We start from the raw sequence: 27553 nt of genomic DNA, 5'->3' as shown, positions 1-27553 counted from the left end.
CCATTATGATGTTAAAATTGTATTGCTAGTAAGATAATAGAATGCAGAACTCCATTATGATGTCATAATGTAATGCATAACACCATTATGATTTCATAAATTATTAATAGCAACAGATAGAATGTAGAACTCCAATATGACGTCATAATGTAATGTATAACACCATTATGATGTCATAATGTGTTAACAGCAAAAGAAGAATGTAGAACTTCAATATGATGTCATAATTGTATTGATAGTAAGAGAATGGAATGCAGAACTCTATTATGATGTCATAATGTAATGCATAACACCATTATGATGTCATAATGTGTTAACAGCAAAAGAAGAATGTAGAACTCCAATATGATGTCATAATGTAATGTATAACACCATTATGATGTCATAATGTGTTAACAGCAAAAGAAGAATGTAGAACTCCATTATGATGTCATAATTGTATTGATAGTAAGAGAATAGAATGCAGAACTCCATTACGTTGTCATAATGTAATGTATAACACCAATATGATGTCATAATGTGTTAACAGCAAATAATAGAATGCAGAACTCCATTATGATGTCATAATTGTATTGATAGTAAGATAATAGAATGCAGAACCCCATCATGATGTCATAATGTAATGTAAAACTGCATTATGATGTCATAATGTATTCATAGCAAGGGATAGAATGTACAACTCCATTATAATTTCACAATCTAGTAATAACAAATGATGCAATGTAGAACTTCATTATAATGTAATATAGAACTCCATTATGATGTTAGAATTGTATCGATAGTAAGATAATAGAATGCAGAACTCCATTATGATGTCATAATGTAATGCATAACACCATTATGATTACATAAATTATTAATAGCAACAGGTAGAATGTAGAACTCCAATATGACGTCATAATGTAATGTATAACACAATTATGATGTCATAACGTGTTAACAGCAAAAGAAGAATGTAGAACTCCATTATGATGTTAAAATTGTATTGCTAGTAAGATAATAGAATGCAGAACTCCATTATGATGTCATAATGTAATGCATAACACCATTATGATTTCATAAATTATTAATAGCAACAGATAGAATGTAGAACTCCAATATGACGTCATAATGTAATGTATAACACCATTATGATGTCATAATGTGTTAACAGCAAAAGAAGAATGTAGAACTCCATTATGATGTCATAATGTAATGTATAACACCATTATGATGTCATAATGTGTTAACAGCAAAAGAAGAATGAAGAACTCCATTATGATGTCATAATGTAATGCATAACATCATTATGATGTCATAATGTGTTAACAGCAAAAGAAGAATGTAGAACTCCAATATGATGTCATAATATAATGTATAACACCATTATGATGTCATAATGTGTTAACAGCAAAAGACGAATGTAGAACTCCATTTTGATGTCATAATTGAGTTGATAGTAAGATAATAGAATGCAGAACTCCATTATGATGTCATAATGTAATGTAAAACTGCATTATGATGTCATAATGTATTCATAGCAAGGGATAGAATGTACAACTCCATTATGATGTCACAATCTAGTAATAACAAATGATGCAATGTAGAACTTCATTATAATGTAATATAGAACTCCATTATGATGTTAGAATTGTATTGATAGTAAGATATTGGAATGCAGAACTCCATTATGATGTCATAATGTAATACATAACACCATTATGATTTCATAAATTATTAATAGCAACAGATAGAATGTAGAACTCCAATATGACGTCATAATGTAATGTATAACACCATTATGATGTCATAATGTGTTAACAGCAAAAGAAGAATGTAGAACTCCATTATGATGTCATAATGTAATGTATAACAACATTATGATGTCATAATGTGTTAACAGCAAAAGAAGAATGTAGAACTCCAATATGATGTCATAATTGTATTGATAGTAAGAGAATAGAATGCAGAACTCCATTACGTTGTCATAATGTAATGTATAACACCAATATGATGTCATAATGTGTTAACAGCAAATAATAGAATGCAGAACTCCATTATGATGTCATAATTGTATTGATAGTAAGATAATAGAATGCAGAACTCCATTATGATGTCATAATGTAAAACTGCATTATGATGTCATAATGTATTCATAGCAAGGGATAGAATGTACAACTCCATTATGATGTCACAATCTAGCAAGAACAAAGGATGCAATGTAGAACTTCATTATAATGTAATATAGAACTCCATTATGATGTTAAAATTGCATTGCTAGTAAGATAATAGAATGCAGAACTCCATTATGATGTCATAATGTAATGCATAACACCATTATGATTTCATAAATTATTAATAGCAACAGATAGAATGTAGAACTCCAATATGACGTCATAATGTAATGTATAACACCATTATGATGTCATAATGTGTTAACAGCAAAAGAAGAATGTAGAACTCCAATATGATGTCATAATGTAATGTATAACACCATTATGATGTCATAATGTGTTAACAGCAAAAGAAGAATGTAGAACTCCATTATGATGTCATAATTGTATTGATAGTAAGGTAATAGAATGCAGAACTCCATTGCGATGTCATAATATAATGTAAAACTTCATTATGATGTCATAATGTATTTATAGCAAGGGATAGAATGTACAACTCTATTATGATGTCACAATCTAGTAGAAACACAAGATGCAATATAGAACTCCATTATGATGTCATAATTGTATTGATAATAATATAATAGAATGCAGAACTCCATTACGATGTCATAATGTAATGCATAACACCATTATGATGTCATAATGTGTTAACAGCCAAAGAAGAATGTAGAACTCCATTATGATGTCATAATGTGTTAACAGCAAATAATAGAATGCAAAACTCCATTATGATCTCATAATTGTATTGATAGTAAGATAATAGAATGCAGAACTCCATTATGATGTCATAATGTAAAACTGCATTATGATGTCATAATGTATTCATAGCAAGGGATAGAATGTACAACTCCATTATGATGTCACAATCTAGCAATAACAAAGGATGCAATGTAGAACTTCATTATAATGTAATATAGAACTCCATTATGATGTTAAAATTGTATTGCTAGTAAGATAATAGAATGCAGAACTCCATTATGATGTCATAATGTAATGCATAACACCATTATGATTTCATAAATTATTAATAGCAACAGATAGAATGTAGAACTCCAATATGACGTCATAATGTAATGTATAACACCATTATGATGTCATAATGTGTTAACAGCAAAAGAAGAATGTAGAACTTCAATATGATGTCATAATTGTATTGATAGTAAGAGAATGGAATGCAGAACTCTATTATGATGTCATAATGTAATGCATAACACCATTATGATGTCATAATGTGTTAACAGCAAAAGAAGAATGTAGAACTCCAATATGATGTCATAATGTAATGTATAACACCATTATGATGTCATAATGTGTTAACAGCAAAAGAAGAATGTAGAACTCCATTATGATGTCATAATTGTATTGATAGTAAGAGAATAGAATGCAGAACTCCATTACGTTGTCATAATGTAATGTATAACACCAATATGATGTCATAATGTGTTAACAGCAAATAATAGAATGCAGAACTCCATTATGATGTCATAATTGTATTGATAGTAAGATAATAGAATGCAGAACCCCATCATGATGTCATAATGTAATGTAAAACTGCATTATGATGTCATAATGTATTCATAGCAAGGGATAGAATGTACAACTCCATTATAATTTCACAAACTAGTAATAACAAATGATGCAATGTAGAACTTCATTATAATGTAATATAGAACTCCATTATGATGTTAGAATTGTATCGATAGTAAGATAATAGAATGCAGAACTCCATTATGATGTCATAATGTAATGCATAACACCATTATGATTACATAAATTATTAATAGCAACAGGTAGAATGTAGAACTCCAATATGACGTCATAATGTAATGTATAACACAATTATGATGTCATAACGTGTTAACAGCAAAAGAAGAATGTAGAACTCCATTATGATGTCATAATTGTATTGATAGTAAGATAATAGAATGCAGAACTCCATTACGATGTCATAATGTAATGTAAAACTGCATTATGATGTTATAATGTATTTATAGCAAGGGATAGAATGTACAACTCCATTATGACGTCACAATCTACTAGAAACACAAGATGCAATGTAGAACTTCATTATAATGTAATATAGAACTCCATGATGATGTCATAATTGTATTGATAGTAAGATAACAGAATGCAGAACTCCATTATGTCATAATGTAATGTATAACACCATTATGATGTCATAAGGTGTTAACAGCAAAAGAAGAGTGTAGAACTCCACTATGATGTCATAATTGTATTGATAGTAAGAGAATAGAATGCAGAACTCCATTACGATGTCATAATGTAATGTATAACACCAATATGATGTCATAATGTGTTAACAGCAAATAGTAGTATGCAAAACTCCATTATGATGTCATAATTGTATTGATAGTAAGATAATAGAATGCAGAACTCCATAATGATGTCATAATGTAATGTAAAACTGCATTATGATGTCATAATGTATTCATAGCAAGGGATAGACTGTACAACTCCATTATGATGTCACAATCTAGTAATAACAAATTATGATGTCATAATGTGTTAACAGCAAAAGAAGAATGTAGAACTCCATTACGATGTCATAATGTAATGTATAACACCAATATTATGTCATAATGTGTTAACAGCAAATAATAGAATGCAGAACTCCATTATGATGTCATAATTTGTTAATAGCAACAGATAGAATGTAGAACTCCAATATGATGTCATAATGTGTTAACAGCAAAAGAAGAATGTAGAACTCCATTATGATGTCATAATTGCATTGATAGTAAGAGACAAGAATACAGAACTCCATTACGATGTCATAATATAATGTATAACACCATTATTATGCCATAATGTGTTAACAGCAAATAATAGAATGCAGAACTCCATTATGATGTCATAATTGTATTGATAGTAAGATAATAGAATGCAGAACTCCATTACGATGTCATAATTTAATGTATAACACCATTATGATGTCATAATTTGTTAATAGCAACAGATAGAATGTAGAACTCCAATATGATGTCATAATGTAATGTATAACACCATTATGATGTCATAATGTGTTAACAGCAAAAGAAGAATGTAGAACTCCATTATGATGTCATAATTGTATTGATAGTAAGAGAATAGAATGCAGAACTTTATTACGATGTCATAATGTAATGTTAAACTGCATTATGATGTCATAATGTATTCATAGCAAGGGATAGAATGTACAAATCCTTTAGGATGTCACAATCTAGTAATAACAAATAATGCAATGTAGAACTTCATAATAATGTAATATAGAACTGCATTATGATGTCATAATTGTATTGATAGTAAGATAATAGAATGCAGAACTCCATTACGATGTCATAATGTAATGTATAACACCATTATGATGTCATAATTTGTTAACAGCAAAATATAAAATGTAGAACTCCATTATGATGTAATAATTGTATTGATAGTAAGATAATAGAATGCAGAACTCCATTATGATGTCATAATGTAACGTATAACACTATTATGATGTCATAATGTGTTAACAGCAAAAGAAGAATGTAGAACTCCATTATGATGTCATAATTGTATTGATAGTAAGAGAATAGAATGCAGAACTCCATTACGATGTCATAATGTAATGTATAACACCATTATTATGTCATAATGTGTTAACAGCAAATAATAGAATGCAGAACTCCATTATGATGTCATAATTGTATTGATAGTAAGATATAGAATGCAGAACTCCATTGTGATGTCATAATGTAATGTAAAACTGCATTATGATGTCATAATGTATTCATAGCAAGGGAAAGAATGTATAACTCCATTATGATGTCGCAATCTAGTAATAACAAAAGATGAAATGTAGAACTTCATTATAATGTAATATAGAACTTCATTATGATGTCATAATTGTATTGATAGTAAGATAATAGAATGCAGAACTCCATTACGATGTCATAATGTAATGTATAACACCATTATGATGTCATAATTTGTTAACAGCAAAATATAAAATGCAGAACTCCATTATGATGTCATATTGTAATGTAAAACTGCATTATGATGTTGTAATGTATTCATAGCAAGGGATAGAATGTACAACTCCATTATGATAATTTTTCCTTGTTTCCCCAACATAAAGGAATTTTACAGGACATTGACTACACAGGATGAGATACACAATATCAAATGTGGAACATGTGAATGTCCCCGGGATCTTATAGTTACGTTGTGTGTTAGGGATTTGTATCCTGTCCGCAGTCAGTACATGTGAGCAGGTCTTACAGCTCCTTACATTGCAGGGATAAGTTCCTTTTTGTGTGTCAGAGGGCAATGCATGCCTGACTATAAAGTTCTTCAAATTCGGAGGTTCCCTGTAACACAGAAGCAGAGGGTCCGGGAATATAGTTTGAGGACACCTGCTACCCATCCAGAGATTCCTCCAGTGAGGGTCCCCATGTCTTCTTTAAATTTTGATTGCTAATTCCAAAAAACACTCTTAATACTGTAACCATATACTTGTATGTGAGTGCGTATGCACTGCAATCTGAAAACAGTCAGATTTTTGTCCCCCGCATGGTCTTCACTGAGAGAAACTGCAGGAGCCAGGGACCGGATGGGTATGAAAAAAATGCATCCCCCTGGCTCCCTGTTGCCTCTACTATCAGCACCGTAAGTTAATTTATAGTGCTGTAGGGAGCTGACAGGTTCCTGTTTCAATCACAAGTTCTGCAGCACTGTCAAGATTGTGTTAGGCTCAAACCACACTACATATAATTTGAAAAATCCTACTGCCTATACAAAGATGTATGTCACTATATGCATACACAGTTATATATGTCTGACATAAACTGGCTTTTTTTGTGTACAATTGTATTGAAAAGTACAGTCCATTATGTTCTCATTACTCTCATCCATAAAGCTCTTCACAGTGCTGCTCCACCCTATATCACTTTCTTTATTAAGTCTACTGCCCTATCTGCGCTCCTTGTTCTTCTAACAGTCTCAGACCAGCATGCTCCACAGCCTAAACCTTCCTCTCCTGTCTACAAGACTTTTCTCAAGCTGCTTTAAGCTAGAAAGCAAACTGCACAGTGATGGAACCAGTAGGATTAATATAATGTACCATGGAAGATTGAAGTTAGAGACGAGCGAGCATACTCGTCCGAGCTTGATACTCGTTCGAGTATTAGGGTGTTTGAGATGCTCGTTACTCGTAACGAGTACCACGTGGTGTTCGGGTTACTTTCATTTTCTTCCCTGACAAATTTGTGCGCTTTTCTGGCCAATAGAAAGACAGGGAAGGCATTACAACTTTCCCCTGCAACGTTCAAGCCCTATACCACCCCCCTGCAGTGAGTGGCTGGCGAGATCAGGTGTCACCCGAGTATTAAAATCTGCCCCTCCCGCGGCTCGCCACAGATGCATTCTGACATAGTTCAGGGAAAGTGTTGTTGATGCCGGAGCTGCTATAGGGAGAGTGTTAGGAGTGATTTTAGGCTTCAAGAACCTCAACGGTCCTTCTTAGGCCATAGAAATCGCAGATCGCACCTATGTGCGATCTGCGATTTCTGTTCTCTTCTCTATATGCGCTCAATGGGGCCGGCGGCAGCAGCGCCGACCCCATTGAGAACATATAGAAGACAAATCATTCTTCTCTGCCACAGCTGTAACAGCTGTGGCAGAGAAGAACGATGTTTGCCCATTGAATTCAATGGAGCCGGCAATACAGCAGGTTCCACTGAAAGCAATGGTCTGCCGGCGATCGCGGGATGAATTGTCGGGAAGGGCTTAAATATATAAGCCCTTCCCTGCAATTCATCCAGAAATGTGTTACAATAAAAATATATACCGGCATATAAGGCGACGGGGCGTATAAGACGACCCCCCAACTGTCACCTTATACGCCGGGAATACAGTGGAGCAAAGAATAAAAATCATTACTCACTTCTCCTGGTGTTCTGCGCCGCTGCTGCAGGCTGTCGCTCCCTCCTGGTTCCCGGCAGAGCATTGCTTTCTCTACGAAGGGCTTTAAATCCCTGCCTCCAGAAACACACGTGCCTTCAGCCAATCACAGCCAATGACAATGATGTCATTGAATGGCTGTGATTGGCTGAAGGCACGTGTGTTTCTGGAGGCGGGGATTTCAACCACTGCGTCCAGAAAGCAATGCTCTGCCGGGGACCAGGAGGGAGCGACAGCCTGCAGCAGCGCCGCAGAACACCAGGAGAAGTGAGTAATGATTTTATTATTTGCTCTGCTGTATTCCCGGCGTATAAGGTGACAGTTGGGGGGTCGTCTTATACGCCCTGTCGCCTTATACGCCGGTATATATTTTTATTGTAACACATTTCTGAATGAATTGCAGGGAAGGGCTTATATATTTAAGCCCTTCCCGACAATTCATCCTGCGATCGCCGGCAGACCATTGCTTTCAGTGGAACCTGCTGTATTGCTGGCTCCATTGAATTCAATGGGCAAGCATCGTTCTTCTCTGCCACAGCTGTTACAGCTGTGGCAGAGGAGAACGATCTTTATGCTGACAGTGCGGGGGGGGCACTCTTGCCGCTATTGTGGCTTAATAGTGGGACCTGGGAACTTCAGATGCAGCCCAACATGTAGCCCCTCGCCTGCCCTATCCGTTGCTGTGTCGTTCCCATCGCTTTCTTGAATTGCCCAGATTTTCACAAATGAAAACCTTAGCGAGCATCGGTGATATACAAAAATGCTCGGGTCGCCCATTGACTTCAATGGGGTTCGTTACTCGAAACGAACCCTCTAGCATCGCGAAAATTTTGTCCCGAGTAACGAGCACCCGAGCATTTTGGTGCTCGCTCATCTCTAATTGAAGTACTACAATCTTTTATATTAAATTAGAACTTCCTTGCACCTATGCAAGCAGATAAAACACAAACTACACAGAAACAGCAGAGATTGCAGCACCCATATCAGCTTCACGATTTATTCTACAACCTTGTATAGCATACAGTTAAAAACCACCAATGTTACAATTATGCATTTATTAAGAAATTTTTGGAGAGGTAAGGGAGAGCACTGATATTGTTTTGATATATTACCCTGTTCCCCTGAAAATAAGACCTACCCTGAAAATAAGTCCTAACATGATTTTGCTGGATTTTTGAGAATGCAGAATGATTTTTTAGGATTTTTTAGGATGCTTAAAGTATAAGTCCTACTCCAAAATTAAGCTCTAGTTACAATTACTAAAAAAGAAAATCTAAGTAGTGTCTAGGCAGCTATACATGTAAAAAAGTAAAATCTATTGGGGCAAAAATTAACATAAGACACTGTCTTATTTTCGGGGAAACTGGGTATACAGTAGAGTATATAGATATATAATAGATCTTTTTTCTTTTTGAAAACCTTGACAAACCTAGAGTGTAAACAAGGAGTCTAGGAGGCTTACTCAAAAAGGAGCCTCCTGCAATCTCCACCTGATCCCTGCTTCATGATTTCTCCTATATCATGCAGTTGAAAACCACAAATGTTAGTTATGCGCCTATATAAAATGTTCAGCAGCTCCGGAGATAGCAGTGGACAATAAACTTGAAATGTGATCAAAAATGTGCGTTTTAAGCTTTCCTGTAGCACAAGCAAAAAATCATTTATAGTATATACTTTATTTAGTATATATCCGATGATACTAACACTAGAGAGGAGCGAGCTTACTCGGCCACGCCCCTTTTTTGCCCGAGAGCCGCGATTTTCGAGTACTTCCGTACTCGGGTGAAAAGATTCGGGGGGCGCCGTGGGTGAGTGGGGGGTTGCAGCGGGGAGTGGGGGGGGAGAGGGAGAGAGAGAGGGCTCCCCCCTGTTCCCCGCTGCTAGACCCCGCTCCGCCATGCCTCCCTCTGCCCCCCGGCGCCCCCCGAAACTTTTCACCCGAGTACAGAAGTACTCGAAAATCGCGGTGCTCGATCGAGTAATTACTCGGAACGAGTATACTCGCTCATCTCTACTAACAACATAATAAATGTGGCTATTAAAAGGTACAGATGTAGGGGAAGTGTTGCCTGGAAGACTAAGATGGAGGACATGAGACTCTGAGCTCTATCTCCATTAACCTCCAAGCAACAATTACAGGAGCCAGTGAGGACCACAGAGACTACCAGCAGTAAAGGAGAAGAGAAAGCAGAGCAATGGCCCGTAGAAGACAAACAAAGTCTGGACCAAAGCACTTGACTGATTTCTTCCTGGCACAAAGTAGGAGTGAAGAATAGGAAGAACACCTGGCACCTAGCATGTCTGAGAAGCAGTCAGAGCCAGGGACAGTGGACCAAGGAGACCCTGTGCTGCAGAGATCTGGTGAATGGGCTTCCCCCTGCCCCTCACTCCCCAGACCAAAGCAAGCACAGCTTCAGGCATCACTGCACAGACAGGGAAAGGAGAAAGACTTGCATTTTGCTGCTGATGTGACTAGAAGAGTGCTGGACCTTATGAGTGAAGGAAAGAGTCTCCAAACGCCTTCTCTGCTCCTTACATTGGATGCGGAGAAGACGTTCAACATAATACATTAGGGGTACGCCATTGCGGTATTAAGGAAGATGGGTTTTGGGTGAACAATTCTTAATGTAATCCAGTCCCTCTATAGAACCCCGACAGTCAAAGTACTGATACTTTAATATCACAAACGGCACTTGCCAAGGATGCCCCTTGTCACCGACTTTATTCATACTAACGATGGAACCGCTGGCAGAGGCAGTTAGAATGGATGAACAGATTAGAGGAATCCCTCTTTCTTATAGGCAGCATAAAATATGACTTTTTGCGGACAATGTGGTATTAATGTTATCCTCCGCCTTGGAGTCATTGAGAGCCGCAACTAGCCTTATAAACTCGTTCAGAGAAATCTTGTATTACAATATTAACCCAACCAAATCCCAAATTATAGCCATGAATATGCTTCCCAAATTGTAGGACAAAATTAAAAAGGGATTTCCCTACGTGTGGGGAATGGCTGGAATATTTAGGTATAACTTTGACCAACCCAGTTGCAAATGCAATGTCAAATCCCTGATGAAATCCTCTCAGACATACAAAACAATGAGATTGGAGAGTTCTGGCTAGGGAAAATCGTACGGTACAAAATGCTGATTCTACCAAAAGTTCTCTATACATTCAGAACAATAGCCTTTCAATTCACCTCCAGAATGATTACAACCCTGCAAAAACAATTGCTATCCTTTATATGGAGTAACAAGAGACCACAAGTAGTGGCTTCCATTGTGTTCAGCTCTAGAGATAATGGGGGAACAGGAGTCCCAAATTTAGAAGCTTATCATAAAGTAAATTTAATCTTACAATGTAGAGAGAAGTGCGTGTGGAGAAATAGGATTGCCCAATATAGAGCAAAGTTTCAAAGGAGGGAAATTGCTTAGTAATCTTTTATTAGCAGCAAGCATAATGCCCATGCAAGATGTCCCAAAATGTCCCACCATGGAGACAGCAATAAAAGTGTGGCTCCAATTATTAAAAATTTCAAAGTATCACTTCCCCAGAAAGTCGATGTCCCTACCCATAGAGGTACTAGAATTTGGATCTGAAAGCCTGCCTGTAAAAGGATAATACTCTTATCAGATCTAATAAAGGACTCTAGGACCAAAGCCTTTATATCAGAACAAACAGAATTTGGGTTACCAAACAGGGAATTCCTACACTACTCTCAAATTACAAATGTATGGATCTCCATCTCAATAGACAGAATCTCCATCCCATTTGTATAATTCTGTTTTCAACCCTTCTCCACTTAGAGAAATCTTAAGCTTAATTTATGATATCTTCTGTGGGGGAGGTGGAGGGGAAGATTGCGCACACAAAAGTGCATTTAGTAAATTGGGAGAGAGAAAGTTTTCCCTATTGAGAAATGGAAAAGAGCTAACATATGGGCACACGCCTAATTGAAGTGCATTGTAAAGTGGTGACTCGCTGGTACCTCTCCCCAGCTAGGATAGCTAACTTTTTCCCAGAAACGACAGACCGCTGTTGGAAAGGCTGTGGACTAAGAGGCACTCTTCTTCCCATTTTCGGGGGTTACCCTGAAATATAACATGTATGGAGGTAATTTTTCTCCCTCATATACAGGATCACAGTCGTTAGAATGTTTCATACCCAGGAGATGGCAATCCTCCTACTTGGAATAGATGACATTGCATTTAGGCACAGGGAGCTAGTGGCTCACATGCTCCTATCAGTAAAATTTAGATAGCTAGACAGTGGAAAAAACAATGCACACCCACATTATCTTATGACATATGATATCAGGCCATTGTTTATTCGAAAAATTCTATGCTTATAGGAATCATAAGGTAAAAGATTCCCTTGACACTTTGCAGCCATGTTTAAATCCCATTCAAACAGAATTGTAAACTGGTCTGTTCTTGGGGAGCATGCAACTCCTGGGAGAAGTTAAAGGAGCTGATGTTAGAAGGGGGGACAGAAAGGTGTTTGTATCTGCTGGTACAATAATGATATGTTTCAGAAAGAGATCAGTTGAGAACTAAAGGATAATATGGACAATACGAAGGGTTGGATCTCATCATTCCCTCCCTCTCTTCTTCCCCCTCACTAACTAAATTTCAAACCCGGTTACTACTTTGGGTTCAAATCTTGAGGTATGATATAACTATAAAATGGCATAGTAAGCAAAATTGAATGAACAATCTTGCTGTTGGGAATTACAAATGTTTTACAACGGGCAATATATGAGATGTATGTTGGTGTTTGATTTCTATTAATACAATAAAAATTATTGAACAAGAAAAGATACAGATGTAGCATTTGTTAACTTGGTTCTCCAAGTGTGACAACATGTGATTGTAGAGTGTCTATGCAATTTACAAAGCATACCCATTCATTGACTTTGTATTGAAATGGCCATGACACAAATATTGTCTAAATTATCATTTTCAGCAAATGAACATTCCTAACAGTAGAGACATTTCTTTTTTACTTGCTACATCTGTAAAATTATTATTTTTTTGTAATGTCTTATTATATGGATTTTCAAAAGTCCTTTTATTTGTTAACTGGCACATTTTACATCTGCTACTAATGCTTTTAAAAGGGCTTTTTTCCTAATAGCTATTAGAGATGAGCGAACGTACTCGTCCGAGCTTGATACTCGTTCGAGTATTAGCGTGTTCGAGATGCTCGTTACTCGTAACGAGCACCACGCGATGTTCGGGTTACTTTCACTTTCATCTCTGAGACGTTAGCGCGCTTTTCTGGCCAATTGAAAGACAGGGAAGGCATTACAACTTCCCCCTGCGACGTTCAAGCCCTATACCACCCCCCTGCAGTGAGTGGCTGGCGAGATCAGGTGTCACCCGAGTGTAAAAATCGGCCCCTCCCGCGGCTCGCCTCAGATGCGTTGTGACATAGCTGAGGGAAAGTACTATCGTGTTGGAGCTGCTGTAGGGAGAGTGTTAGGAGTTATTGTAGGCTTCAAGAACCCCAACGGTCCTTCTTAGGGCCACATCTAACTGTGTGCAGTACTGTGGAGGCTGCTTTTTGCAGTGTTGCACTTTTTTTTTTTTTTTGTATATCGGCCGTGCAGAGCATTGCGCCCTGCAGTAATACTCCAGGGACAGAAGTGCTTAGGCAGGGAGAGCGTTAGGAGTTATTGTAGGCTTCAAGAACCCCAACGGTCCTTCTTAGGGCCACATCTAACCGTGTGCAGTAGTGTGGAGGCTGCTTTTTGCAGTGTTGCCCTTTTTTTTTTTTTTGGTATATCGGTCGTGCAGAGCATTGCGCCCTGCAGTAATACTCCAGGGACAGAATTGTGGAGGCAGGGACAGAAGACATATATTATTGATTGAATATACGCAGTGGGCCTTTTCTAAAAAATAATGGGCAAAAAATCTATTTGGCCTGCCTGTCACTGTGCTCATTGTTCTGGGTCTCTGCTGGGTGTAGTAGTTCTACAACAAAATCATACGCAGCCAGCTAAGTGTTACAGCAGGCTTGCGCCAAATTATTTCCTGGCTCTGAAATCACCGCTCTGTTGCAGTTTATAACAGTGCAACACTCTGCAGTTCTGTGACACACTCCAGGGACAGAATTGTGGAGGCAGGGACAGAAGACATATATTATTGATTGAATATACGCAGTGGGCCTTTTCTAAAAAATATTGGGCAAAAAATCTATTTGGCCTGCCTGTCACTGTGCTCAGTGTTCTGGGTCCGTGTGTGCTGGGTGTAGTAGTTCTACAAAATCATACGCAGCCAGCTAAGTGTTACAGCAGGCTTGCGCCAAATTATTTCCTGGCGTTCCGTAAGCGAAGGCAGCCTCCAACCACAGGCCAATAAACGGCACATTTAATTACAGCGTTCTGTTTCTGCATTACTGGTAATACAGCATGCTGAGGGGGAAGGGGTAGGCCCAGAGGACGTGGGTACGGCCGAGGACGCGGAGGCCCTAGTCCGGGTGTGGGCACAGGCCGAGCTCCTGATCCAGGTGTATCGCAGCTGACTGCAGCGGGATTAGGAGAGAGGCACGTTTCTGGCGTCCCCACATTCATAGCACATTTAATGGGTCCACGCGGTAGAACTTTATTAGAAAATGAGCAGTGTGAGCAGGTCCTGTCGTGGATGGCAGAAAGTGCTTCCAGCAACCTATCGTCCACCCACAGTTCTGCGGCGTCCACTGCTGCAACTCAGAATCCTCTGGCTGCTGCTCCTCCTTCCTCCCAGCCTCCTCACTCCATGAAAATGAGACATTCTGAGGAGCGGGCAGACTCCCAGGAACTGTTCTCGGGCCCCTGCTCAGATTTGGCAGCAGTGGTTCCTCTCCCACCAGAGGAGTTTATCATGACTGATGGCCAACCATTGCAAAGTTCCCGGGGTCCGGGGGATGAGGCTGGGGACTTCCGGCAACTGTCTCAAGACCTTTCAGTGGGTGAGGAGGCCGATGACGATGAGACACAGTTGTCTATCAGTGAGGTAGTAGTAAGGGCATTAAGTCCGAGGGAGGAGCGCACAGAGGATTCGGAGGAAGAGCAGCAGGACAATGAGGTGACTGACCCCACCTGGTTTGCTACGCCTACTGAGGACAGGTCTTCAGAGGGGGAGGCAAGGGCAGCAGCAGGGCAGGTTGCAAGAGGCAGTGCGGTGTCCAGGGGTAGAAGCAGGGCCAGACTGAATAATCCACCAACTGTTTCCCAAAGCGCCCCCTCGCGCCATGCCACCCTGCAGAGGCCGAGGTGCTCAAAGGTCTGGCAGTTTTTCACTGAGAGTGCAGACGACCGACGAACAGTGGTGTGCAACCTTTGTCGCGCCAAGATCAGCCGGGGAGCCACCACCACCAGCCTCACCACCACCAGCATGCGCAGACATATGATGGCCAAGCACCCCACAAGGTGGGACGAAGGCCGTTCACCGCCTCCGGTTTGCACCGCTGCCTCTCCCCCTGTGCCCCAACCTGTCACTGAGATCCAACCCCGCTCTGAGGACACAGGCACGGCCGTCTCCTGGCCTGAACCCACACCCTCACCTCCGCTGTCCTCGGCCCCATCCACCAATGTCTGTCAGCGCACCATCCAGCCGTCGCTAGCGCAAGTGTTTGAGCGCAAGCGCAAGTACGCCGTCACGCACCCGCACGCTCAAGTGTTAAATGTGCACGTAGCCAAATTTATCAGCCTGGAGATGCTGCCGTATAGGGTTGTGGAAACGGAGTCCTTCAAAAGTATGATGGCGGCGGCGGCGGCCCCGTGATACTCAGTTCCCAGTCACCACTACTTTTCCCGATGTGCCGTCCCAGCCCTGCACGACCACGTCTCCCGCAACATTGTACGCGCCCTCACCAACGCGGTTACTGACAAGGTCCACTTAACAACGGACACGTGGACAAGCACAGGCGGGCAGGGCCACTATATCTCCCTGACGGCACATTGGGTGAATTTAGTGGAGGCTGGGACAGAGTCAGAGCCTGGGACCGCTCACGTCCTACCCACCCCCAGAATTGCGGGCCACAGCTCGGTGGTGGTATCTGCGGCGGTGTATGCTTCCTCCACTAAACCACCCTCCTCCTCCTCCTCCAACGCAACCTCTGTCTTGCAATCAAGATGTGTCAGCAGCAGTCGGTGTCGCACGGCGTGGCAGCACAGCGGTGGGCAAGAGTCAGCAGGCCGTGCTGAAACTACTCAGCTTAGGAGATAAGAGGCACACGGCCCACAAACTGCTGCAGGGTCTGACAGAGCAGACCGACCGCTGGCTTGCGCCACTGGGCCTCCAACCGGGCATGGTCGTGTGTGACAACGGCCGTAACCTGGTGGCGGCTCTGCAGCTCGGCAGCCTCACACACGTGCCATGCCTGGCCCACGTCTTTAATTTGGTGGTTCAGCGCTTTCTGAAAAGCTACCCACGCTTGTCAGACCTGCTCGGAAAGGTGCGCCGGCTCTGCGCACATTTCCGCAAGTCCCACACGGACGCTGCGACCCTGCGCACCCTGCAACATCGGTTTAATCTGCCAGTGCACCGACTGCTGTGTGATGTGCCCACACGGTGGAACTCTACGCTCCACAAGTTGGCCAGGCTCTATGAGCAGCGTAGAGCTATAGTGGAATACCAACTCCAACATGTGCGGTGCAGTGGGAGTCAGCCTCCTCAATTCTTTTCAGAAGAGTGGGCCTGGTTGGCAGACATCTGCCAGGTCCTTGGAAAGTTTTAGGAGTCTACCCAGATGGTGAACGGCGATGCTGCAATCATTAGCGTCACCATTCCTCTGCTATGCCTCTTGAGAAGTTCCCTGCAAAGCATAAAGGCAGACGCTTTGCGCTCGGAAACAGAGCCGGGGGAAGACAGTATGTCACTGGATAGTCAGAGCACCCTCCTGTCTATATCTCAGCGCGGTGAGGAGGAGGAGGAGGAGGAGGAGGAGGAGGAAGATGAGGAGGAGGGGGAAGAGACAGCTTGGCCCACTGGTGAGGGTACTCATGCTGCTGGCCTGTCATCCTTTCAGCGTGTATGGCCTGAGGAGGAGGAGGCGGAGGAGGAGGATCCTGAAAGTGATCTTTCTAGTGAGGACAGTCATGTGTTGCGTACAGGTACCCTGGCACACATGGCTGACTTCATGTTAGGATGCCTTTCTCGTGACCCTCGTGTTACACGCATTCTGGCCACTACGGATTACTGGGTGTACACACTGCTCGACCCACGGTATAAGGAGAACCTTTCCACTCTCATACCCGAAGAGGAAAGGGGTTCGAGAGTGTTGCTATACCACAGGACCCTGGCGGACAAACTGATGGTAAAATTCCCATACGACAGCGCAGGTGGCCGAAGGCGCAGTTCCGAGGGCCAGGTAGCAGGGTGGCGCGGAGATCAGGCAGCATGTACAGCACAGGTAGGGCAACACTCTTTAAGGCCATTGACTGCTTTATGGCTCCCCAGCAAGACTGTGTCACCGCTCCCCAGTCAAGGCTGAGTCGGCGGGAGCACTGTAAAAGGATGGTGAGGGAGTACGTAGCCGATCGCATGACCGTCCTCCGTGACGCCTCTGCCCCCTACAACTACTGGGTGTCGAAGCTGGACACGTGGCCTGAACTCGCGCTGTATGCCCTGGAGGTGCTTGCTTGTCCTGCGGCTAGCGTCTTGTCAGAGAGGGTGTTTAGTGCGGCTGGGGGAATCATCACAGATAAGAGTACCCGCCTGTCAACCGACAGTGCCGACAGGCTAACACTCATCAAGATGAACAAAGCCTGGGTTTCCCCAGACTTCTCTTCTCCACCAGCGGACAGCAGCGATACCTAAGCAATACGTAGGCTGCACCCGTGGATGGAAGCATCGTTTGTATCCCCATCAAAAACGGGGACCTTTTCGCTTCATCAATCTGTGTATAATATTCCTCCTCCTGCTCCTCCTCCTGAAACCTCACATAATCACACAGAACGGGCAATTTTTCTTAGGCCCACAAGGCTCAGTCATATAATTTTTCTAAACAATTTTTATACGTTTCAATGCTCATTAAAGCGTTGAAACTTTCACCTCAACCAATTTTTATTTTAACTGGGCTGCCTCCAGGCCTAGTTACCAATTAAGCCACATTAACCAAAGCGATTTATGGATTTCACCTGCCCTCTTGGTTGGGCATGGGCAATTTTTCTCAGGTACATTAGTACTGTTGGTACACCAATTTTGGGGGGGCCTCGCCTACAGTGTAATCAAATGAATTTTTAGCCCACCTGCATTACAGCTGACGTTACATCAGCTGTGTTCGGCACTGCAATGGGATATATTTATGTACCGCCGGTGGGTTCCAGGGAGCCACCCATGCTGTGGGTCCACAGGGAGTTGTAAATGCATCTGTGTCCACTTCTAAAGAACCCCAGTCTGACTGGGGCATGCAGTGTAGGCCGAAGCCCACCTGCATTAAACATGACATTATTACCTCAGCTGTGATGGGCAATGCAATGGGATATTTTTATGCACCGCCGGTGGCTTCCTGGCACCCACCCATGCTGTGGGTCCACAGGGAATTGTAAATGCATCTTTGTCCACTTCTAAAGAACCCCAGTCTGACTGGGGCATGCAGTGTGGGCCGAAGCCCACCTGCATTAAACATGACATTATTACCTCAGCTGTGATGGGCAATGCAATGGGATGTATTTATGTACCGCCGGTGGCTTCCTGGCACCCACCCATGCTGTGGGTCCACAGGGAGTTGTAAATGCATCTGTGTCCACTTCTAAAGAACCCCAGTCTGACTGGGGCATGCAGTGTGGGCCAAAGCCCACCTGCCTTAAACATGACATTATTACCTCAGCTGTGATGGGCAATGCAATGGGATATTTTTATGTACCGCCGGTGGGTTCCAGGGAGCCACCCATGCTGTGGGTCCACACGGAGTTGTAACTACATGTGTCCACTTCTAAAGAACCCCAGTCTGACTGCGGCATGCAGTGTGGGCCGAAGCCCACCTGCATTTCAACTGATGTTAGCTCTGCTGTCCAGGGCACTGCAATGGGTTACATTAATGTACAGCGGGTGGGTTCCAGGGAGCCACCCATGCTGTGGGTGCACACGGAATTCCCATTGCGGAGTTGTACCTGCCTGTGACTATTTATAAAAAAACGCGGTCTGACTGGGGCATGCAGACACCTTGACAGAATGAATAGTGTGTGGCACATAGGTTCCCCATTGCTATGCCCACGTGTGCAGCTCCTGATGGAGGTGGCACAGGATTATATTTCTCATTGCTTCTGTACAGCATTGTGGGCTATCGCCCCGCCCCTTTTAAAGACGGTCGCTGCCTAGCCGTGCCAACCCTCTGCAGTGTGTGCCTGCGGTTCCTCCTCATGGCAGACGCACTTATAAATAGACATGAGGGTGGCGTGGCATGAGGGCAGCTGAAGGCTGGGCAGGGACAGTTTGGTGTGCGCTGTGGACACTGGGTCGTGGGGGGGGGGTGGTTGGTCAGCATGTAACCCAGGAGAAGTGGCAGCGGAGTGTCATGCAGGCAGTGATTGTGCTTTGTTGGAGGTAGTGTGGTGCTTAGCTAAGGTATCCAATGCTAATGAGGGCTTTTCAGAAGTAAAATTTGTTGTGGGGGGGGGGCCCACTCTTGCCGCTATTGTGGCTTAATAGTGGGACCTGTGAACTTGAGATGCAGTCCAACATGTTGCCCCTCGCCTGCCCTATCCGTTGCTGTGTCGTTCCCATCACTTTCTTGAATTGCCCAGATTTTCACAAATGAAAACCTTAGCAAGCATTGGCGATATGCAAAAATGCTTGAGTCGCCCATTGACTTCAATGGGGTTCGTTACTTGAAACGAACCCTCGAGCATTGCGAAAATTTCGTCCCGAGTAACGAGCACCCGAGCATTTTGGTGCTCGCTCATCTCTAATTGCTATCTTTATAATATAGTTCATCTATCTCACTGTTCACCAGTTTTCACCAATGTATCTAATAGCAGTTACTTTTTGATTTTAAAAAATCCTGCCATTGACCCCAACAGTGTAGTTTTTATATTGTAATTTTTTTAGTCTGTACAGGATAGGATTTATCAAGGAAAATATAATATTAAATTGTAGTCTAAATCGAAAAATCTAGGACATCAAAGTAAGGGGGTGGCAGATTCCCTGCTAAATGTGTTCCACTGTAAATACAGATAAAAGTGACATGGGATGAGCAGGTGGAGAAGGCCTTACCTCTGCTTTCTCTGATTTAATTTTGAAGATGACTAATAAATTGTTGACATAAGGGCTCCTACACACTTGCATTTATTTAACACGATGGTCAATGGGACTTTCCAATGTTAAAAACATATCGCCAGTTTGTGCTTTGCGACTTTTGTGTGATGCGTTTGAACATTAGAAAGTCCAATTGACAATCCTGTTAAAAAATATGGCAGCGTTAAAAAAACACAAGTGGGTAAGAGCCCTAAGAAATACAACTGCAGGGTAACAGGATGAATCCTTGTATCAAAACAAAGAAAACAAGTCTTTTTGTTCTTGTTGAAGTGCTCTTTGTCACGTATTTAGCATAACAGAAGAACTGATAGGTAATGCGATTGCATTGCAGCTGTCCAAATCCCAAACATTCCTTTTAGCTCTAAACAACATTTGTACAATGTTGAGGAGAAATTTTGGACCATTCACCCCTGCAAATTCAGAGTTAGGGCTCCTTCACACTGGCAAGAAAAAATTGTGCGATTTTCTCTCGATGCGAGAGGGAGTGAAACACATGATTATGAAACAAATGATTTTCAATGGTTTTATTCTCATTTGAGATGTTTTCACTCCTGCAATGCTACCTAGTATCTCCTTTCTCTTTGTCACATCACCCATTGTTTTTAATGAGGCCGACGGCAGCAGCGCTGGCCAAATCGAGAGTAATGAGAGAACATTGCAATCTCCTGCCGCAGCCCGATATCGCTCTCGCAAATGTGCAGGAGCCCTTAGTGTCTGAGTTCATAAAATTTCTGGTATACCTTCTGTGTACAGCCCTCTTCAAATAGCCGTGTCTCTAACTTGACCATTCCAAAAAATAAAATATTTTTAAAGTATTCTTTAGTGGATTTACTTGTGTGTTTTGGGTCATTGTCTTGTTGTATCACCGAACATATCTTCAGCTTGATATGATGGATGGCTGTTCTTATATTTTTTTATTATTTATATTGATGGGCAAAGTACTAATGAAACCTACAGTTTCAATATCTGTTTCTTACTTGAAACACCTTTTGCCAAAAAGCTCTTGGAGAAGTGATTAACACAAATGTTAAAATACCTGTACTGTGGATATTTCCTCAATATGCTTAATGAAAGCGGTACAACTATTTACGTGTAATTAGGTTAGTTACATTGTGCTTGTTTATAATTATGACTTATATAAAAAATTGTGATGACAGCTGGTTATGGCCAACAACATTCCTAACCTCCGCCTGCTAAAACTACTTTTAGTTCCCTGGACGCCATGTAGTAGGCGACAGCTAGCTCATCTCTTAAAAGGGCCAAAGTGTGCATCCATGGCTAATCCAGACAACCCTCTGGCTATTTTAGAAACCCTCCCCATTAGTAGACGATCGGACAGTTAGTTCATCTCGCAGGCAAAGGTATTGTATTGATATGATTGATTCTTGGCTTGAGTCTGATCCACTTAGCATTCACATTTTCTTCACTCCTAACCTATTACTCATTGTAATCATCTTTAAGCTTTAGTTGTGTCTGGGTTCTGTGTGTAAGGCTGCCTGTCCACGGGTGATTTTTCACTGCGTTTCCCGCGGCAATAATCTGGCAGCGCAGCCCCACTGTCCACAAGCAGAGAATTATAGGGATTCTCTGCTCGCTGTATTTAAATTGCAGCATGCTGCGATTTGCCGTGATTCTCCACGGTGAGCCTATCTGTCAGATAGGCTCAGCGTGGAGAACTGCCACGATCTATCACTATGCTCGTGGACAGGAGCCCTTGGCTACTACAGCTCTGATTTCCTCAGCCTACAATTTATTAGTAATTAATGTATAAATCTGGATAAACAAAAAGTATTCACTTACTTTTGCTTGTAAAGTAAAGCTCTGTTAGGGTTTAGTCAGATGAGCATTTTTTCGCGCGATTTGCGCATGCTTATGCGTCTGGCGATTTTTTAAAACCATTGCTTTGCAATGGTATCGGACACATGAGCGCTTTTTATGCGCTCGTCCGATAAATTATAGAACAGAAATCGCAGATCATACCTATCTGCGATCTGCAATTCCTGTTCTCTTCTCTATATGGGCTCAATGGGGCCGGCGGCAGCAGCGCCGACCCAATTGAGAACATATAGTAGACAAATCATTCTTCTCTGCCACAGCTGTGACAGCTGTGGCAGAGAAGAATGATGTTTGCCCATTGAATTCAATGGAGCCGGCAATACAGCCGGCTCCATTGAAAGCAATGGGCTGCCGGCGATCGCACAATGAATTTTCGGGACGGGCTTAAAAATATAAGCCCTTCCCGGAAATTCATCCAGAAATGTGTAAAAACAAAAAAAATATATATACTCACCTGGTCCCGGCAGATGGAGTTCAGCCGCGGCGGCCGGCAGTTCTCCTGAACTGCTCTGAGTAGTATTCAGCAGCCGGGGATTTTAAATCCCCGCCTGCTGAATGAGCTGCCTCTGATTGGTCACAGCCTCACCAATCAGAGGCAGCTCTCACTCACACCCATTCATGAATTCATGAATGACAGCTAAGAGCTGCCCCTGATTGGTCCCTGCGCTGAGCCAATCAGAGGCAGCACTCACTCACCCATTCATGTATTCATGAATGGGTGTGAGTGAGCGCTGCCTCTGATTGGTGAGGCTGTGACCAATCAGAGGCAGCTCATTCAGCAGGCGGGGATTTTAAATCCCCGGCTGCTGAATACTACTCAGAGCAGTTCAGGAGAACTGCCGGCGGCCGCGGCTGAACTCCGTCTGCCGGGACCAGGTGAGTATATATATATATATATATATTTTGTTATTTTTACACATTTCTGGATGAATTTCCAGTAAGGGCTTATATTTTTAAGCCCCTCCCGAAAATTAATCGTGAGATCGCCCGCAGCCCATTGCTTTCCATGAGCCAGCTGTATTGCCAGCTCCATTGAATTCAATGCGCTGGGCAGCTCCGGCCCATTTCTAATGAAACTCGGCTAGGAGCAGTTTTTTCGGGCGATTTTTCGGCCCCGGTCATGCGATTTGCGGATGTGCATCCGTCATGCGATCCGCAAAACGCGGGAAAAAACGCCCGTGTGACTAAGGCCTTACTGTGTAAAATTTACATCTTTCTAATATACTTTATGTTTCAGTCCCTCACCACTCACCATTCGTCACTTTTCTCTTGTGCGACAGGAGTAAATCTTTGACCATAAAGCTAGCATTGCAGTTTTTATATTAGAATTCTGTAGACTGTATATGATAGGATTCATCATGGGGACAATGGTTGTATATATTATGTTAAAGACTAAATCCAGAACATCAGAGTAAGGGGGTATCAGATAACCTGATATGCATGTTCCATAGTAAATAGTGACTATGATGATGTGCGAGGAACAGGTAGAGAAGGCCTTTTTTCTGCTCTCTTTTGACTTCATCTTAAAGATTACAGAGAAAATGTTTACATAAGAAATAAAAGTGCACAACAGCGGGACAAAGCCTAATATCAAAATTTCTATGCCAGCTATTGCAAAAAACAATTGTGTGGCTCTGCAAGTGGTTTTTGTTAGTGACCTAATATCACAGAAGAACTGGTAGATAATGTTGGAGTGACATGAGGACATGTTCAAAGCTGATACTACAAACATTAAAGAGTTTAAAAAGGCGGTTGTCCAAATCCCAAAAGTTATCAGGGTGCAATTCCTTTGACTCAAGATCTGTTGATAGTGTAAAGGCTTGCAGATAGCAACATATCGATCATAAGCCATAACGAATAGAAGAATTTCCTCTGCAGTCCCGACTGTTATGATAAAGTACAACTGAGTATAGCATTGTGAGAAGGAAATAATATGCTCTCCAGACAATAACATGTGCAGTAATTTAGGAACCGTGACGGATGTATAAAATATATCTACAATGGACAAATTACAGATAAAGAGATACATTGGCTTATGTAATTGAACTTCCAGACATATGACTGTGATTATGGAAGAATTAATAAGTACTCCGACCAAATATATCAAGAAAAAGAAAGTGGGAATGATTGGTTTATATTGTATGTCTCCAGAAAAGGGTAAAATATAAAAAAATGTAACAAAACTTTCATTCTTCATTGGTATTTTCCAAGTGTTTTAAAAAAAACACAAACATTATTGATTACATAGATTCTCTTCAACATGTAGAAGAGAAAAATGGGAACATAATAAGCCTAAATGATGAAATAGGGTTTCTTATTAACCCACTGGTTATTCCTGGGTAACATTTGAGGCTTGTGGCCCAAAATATGCAGGTTCTAATTATGATTTCATGTGTTTTATGCCATGTGCTTTCTTACTCGTGCTGCTCGTCATATTTGACTGGGCGATAAAATCAGATCATCATAGCTATATTTTTAGCAGAAATCACCAAAGGATGTGCAGTGGGATGGGGTGAATAGGTGTGAGTGTGTGTGTGGCTCGGATGTTAGCACTGTTGCCTTTCAGAGCAGGGGTAAAAAAAACCCCATCCAGATGTTGCCCTTGGTCACATTTGAATCTATTACTCCAGCAAGGTTAAATGCTAACAACTGAGCCTACGCACATCCTGCTCAAGAGGAGGAGAACAAGGAGAATAAACACAAAGAACAAAGAAACCCCATCCTGATGTTGCCTTTGGTCAGATCATAGAACCCCAGCACTAAATACTTAGCAACCACACTAGGTCTTCCTTCTATGCAAGAGAAGGAGAATATAAATAAAACATAAAATTTCATGTAGATGTTTTCCATAAACAGATTTGAACCTTCGACCCCAGTACTGCAGGGCAAAACTTCTAATATATGAGCCACAATGTTTGTTCTTCCTTCTGTACTTTCTTCCACCTCCAGATGAGGAGAAGAAGAAGAAAACTAAGGAGAAGGAAAGGAAGAGGAAGTATAAGAAAGAGAAAGAACAGAAGGAGGAAGAGAAGTAGAAGGAGAAGGAAGGAGACTGAGTGGCTAGTATTATCATCTTGCAGCAGTGGAGTTCTGTGTTCACAGGTTATTTTGGACAACATCCACATGGATTTTCTATGTTATCTTTGTGTTTATTATTCTTGTTCTTCTTAACTGGAGAATGGGATGGAAAGAAGAACTGTGGTGGACCAATTGTTAGCATCGCTGTTTTACAGTGCTGGAGTTATATACTCAAATCTGATCAAAAGGCATAATCTATATGGGGTTTTCAAAGTCCACACTGATAGTATTCCTGTTGACATTTGATCCTAGGACCCCTGCACTTAAAGGCAACAGTGCTGACAACTAAGCCATATTCATACAAGAGAGGACACACACGTATGTAGGCTACTGAAGCCAATTTGTTTTACTCCCATTGATTGTAATGGTAGTCGGAATCAGCTGTTGAGATTCATGATTATATTTTGAAATAATAGTCTGAACAATTCAATAATCATTCAACACTATTTGAAACTACAAATTAAATTATGTTTTTGATTAACCGATTTGTCTGAGAGCATATAAATTTTGGTTGGAAAGTATTTTTATGATTCCTGTAGTCTGAAATTCACTTTATATGAAATGTTTGGTAACAATGGGATTATATACTTTTTAACCCCTTAGTGATGGCCCTACAGTATTTTTATGTCCTGCCATTGCAGGATGTGTATGGAGGGACATTGCGCTGCGATCTCGCTCCATTAGAGATGAGCGAGCATACTCGTTAAGGGCAATTGCTCGAGCAAGCATTGCCCTTAGCGAGTACCTGCCCGCTCGAGAGAAAAGGTTCGGGTGCCAACGCGGGGGAGCGGTGAGTTGCGGCAGTCAGCAGGGGGGAGTGGGGGGGAGAGAGGGAGAGAGAGATCTCCCCTCCGTTCCTCCCCGCTCTCCCCCGCAGCTCCCTGCCCGCCGCCGGCACCCGAACCTTTTCTCTCGAGCAGGCAGGTACTCGCTAAGGGCAATGCTCGCTCATCACTGCGCTCCATACATCGCGGTGTCAGCTGTTTATTACAAACGCACAAGATACACCGAAAGATGGCAAATTGTTGTTTGTTTTCCATTTCTCTCCACTTATAATTTTCTGAAAGTTTTTCAGTACTTTACTTGGTACAGTAAATAAGACCATTGAAAAATACAACTCATTCCGCAAAAAAACAAGCCCTCATACAGCTAGATTGAAGGATAAATAAAGGAGTTACAATGTTTTAAATGGGAAGGAAAAAACTAAAATAGAAAAAAACAAAAAAGCTCCGTCACTAAGGGGTTAATGTAAAACTAAAAATTCCTAAAAAGTCACAATATTTCAAAGTAAAAAGCATATGATTGATTTAAGTTGGATTGCTTGACTAGAAAGTCTAATCCTTTCTAATCCTTTTGCTGGTTTTAATCATCAATACACCAAAATAGAAATGGTATGTAGTAACATTTGGAAGACAGTTAAGTGGATGCTCCTTTTATTTATTTACTTTACTTACTAGTCAGGCCATCAGATTAGAGCATATGAATTTTCAAACGTTCAGAATTTATAATGGAGTATATCAAGTTCTTTTATAGATTCTATTGGTTTGACAATAAGACAAGAAGTCAGTGGGGACTGTTTAGTATACAAAAAAATTCTATATGAAAAAAATATAATTTTTGGTATTCTCAGTTACTAGATATTACATCAAAGTAAAATGGCAGGTGGTACATGGGAATGAGTTATTTTTTGTCATGAGACCATAATTCTGAAATTACATGTCAAAAATATATCTTTTGAATAGCCATGTGTCCCATTTACAGTAGTTGAATAGTTTAACGTATTTTTGACAATTTACATGTAAAGTCAGAAAGCCATGAAGAAGAACCCTAAGTAGGTTTGAAAGCTCACTATAGCATCATGTTTTTGCTAGCCATTAAAAGGTATCAAATCTACAAGATTACTTGATTTGTCTTGCTGAGAACAATGTACATTTTTACAGTGAATGTACATATTCAAGCATTTTGAATTCCATCTAGCACAATAACAATAACAATTGCTGACCCTAAATTATTTAAAAGAAAGATGTCAAATTAAGTTAATTTGTCGTTTTTGCAATGTACTATTGCAGTGCAAATGGAATTTGAGCGTGATGTGATTATTATCTGACTGATAATGGAAATTTTAGCTTGGCTGATATCCATTTTCCTATTCATTTGGGATGCTTTCAGTTTACTATCTCAGTACAGTTACAGTCACAAAATAGTAAAATAAAACCTAATGCTCAGATATGCAATTTGTCAGTGAAAATGTTGTCCAAACAATATTGCCGTAATTTGCGTTATTTTAGGTGTTTTCATTTT

The sequence above is a fragment of the Eleutherodactylus coqui genome, chromosome 8 (assembly GCF_035609145.1).
Source record: "Eleutherodactylus coqui strain aEleCoq1 chromosome 8, aEleCoq1.hap1, whole genome shotgun sequence".
Lineage (NCBI taxonomy): Eukaryota > Metazoa > Chordata > Amphibia > Anura > Eleutherodactylidae > Eleutherodactylus > Eleutherodactylus coqui.
This window is presented reverse-complemented; position numbering follows the sequence as displayed.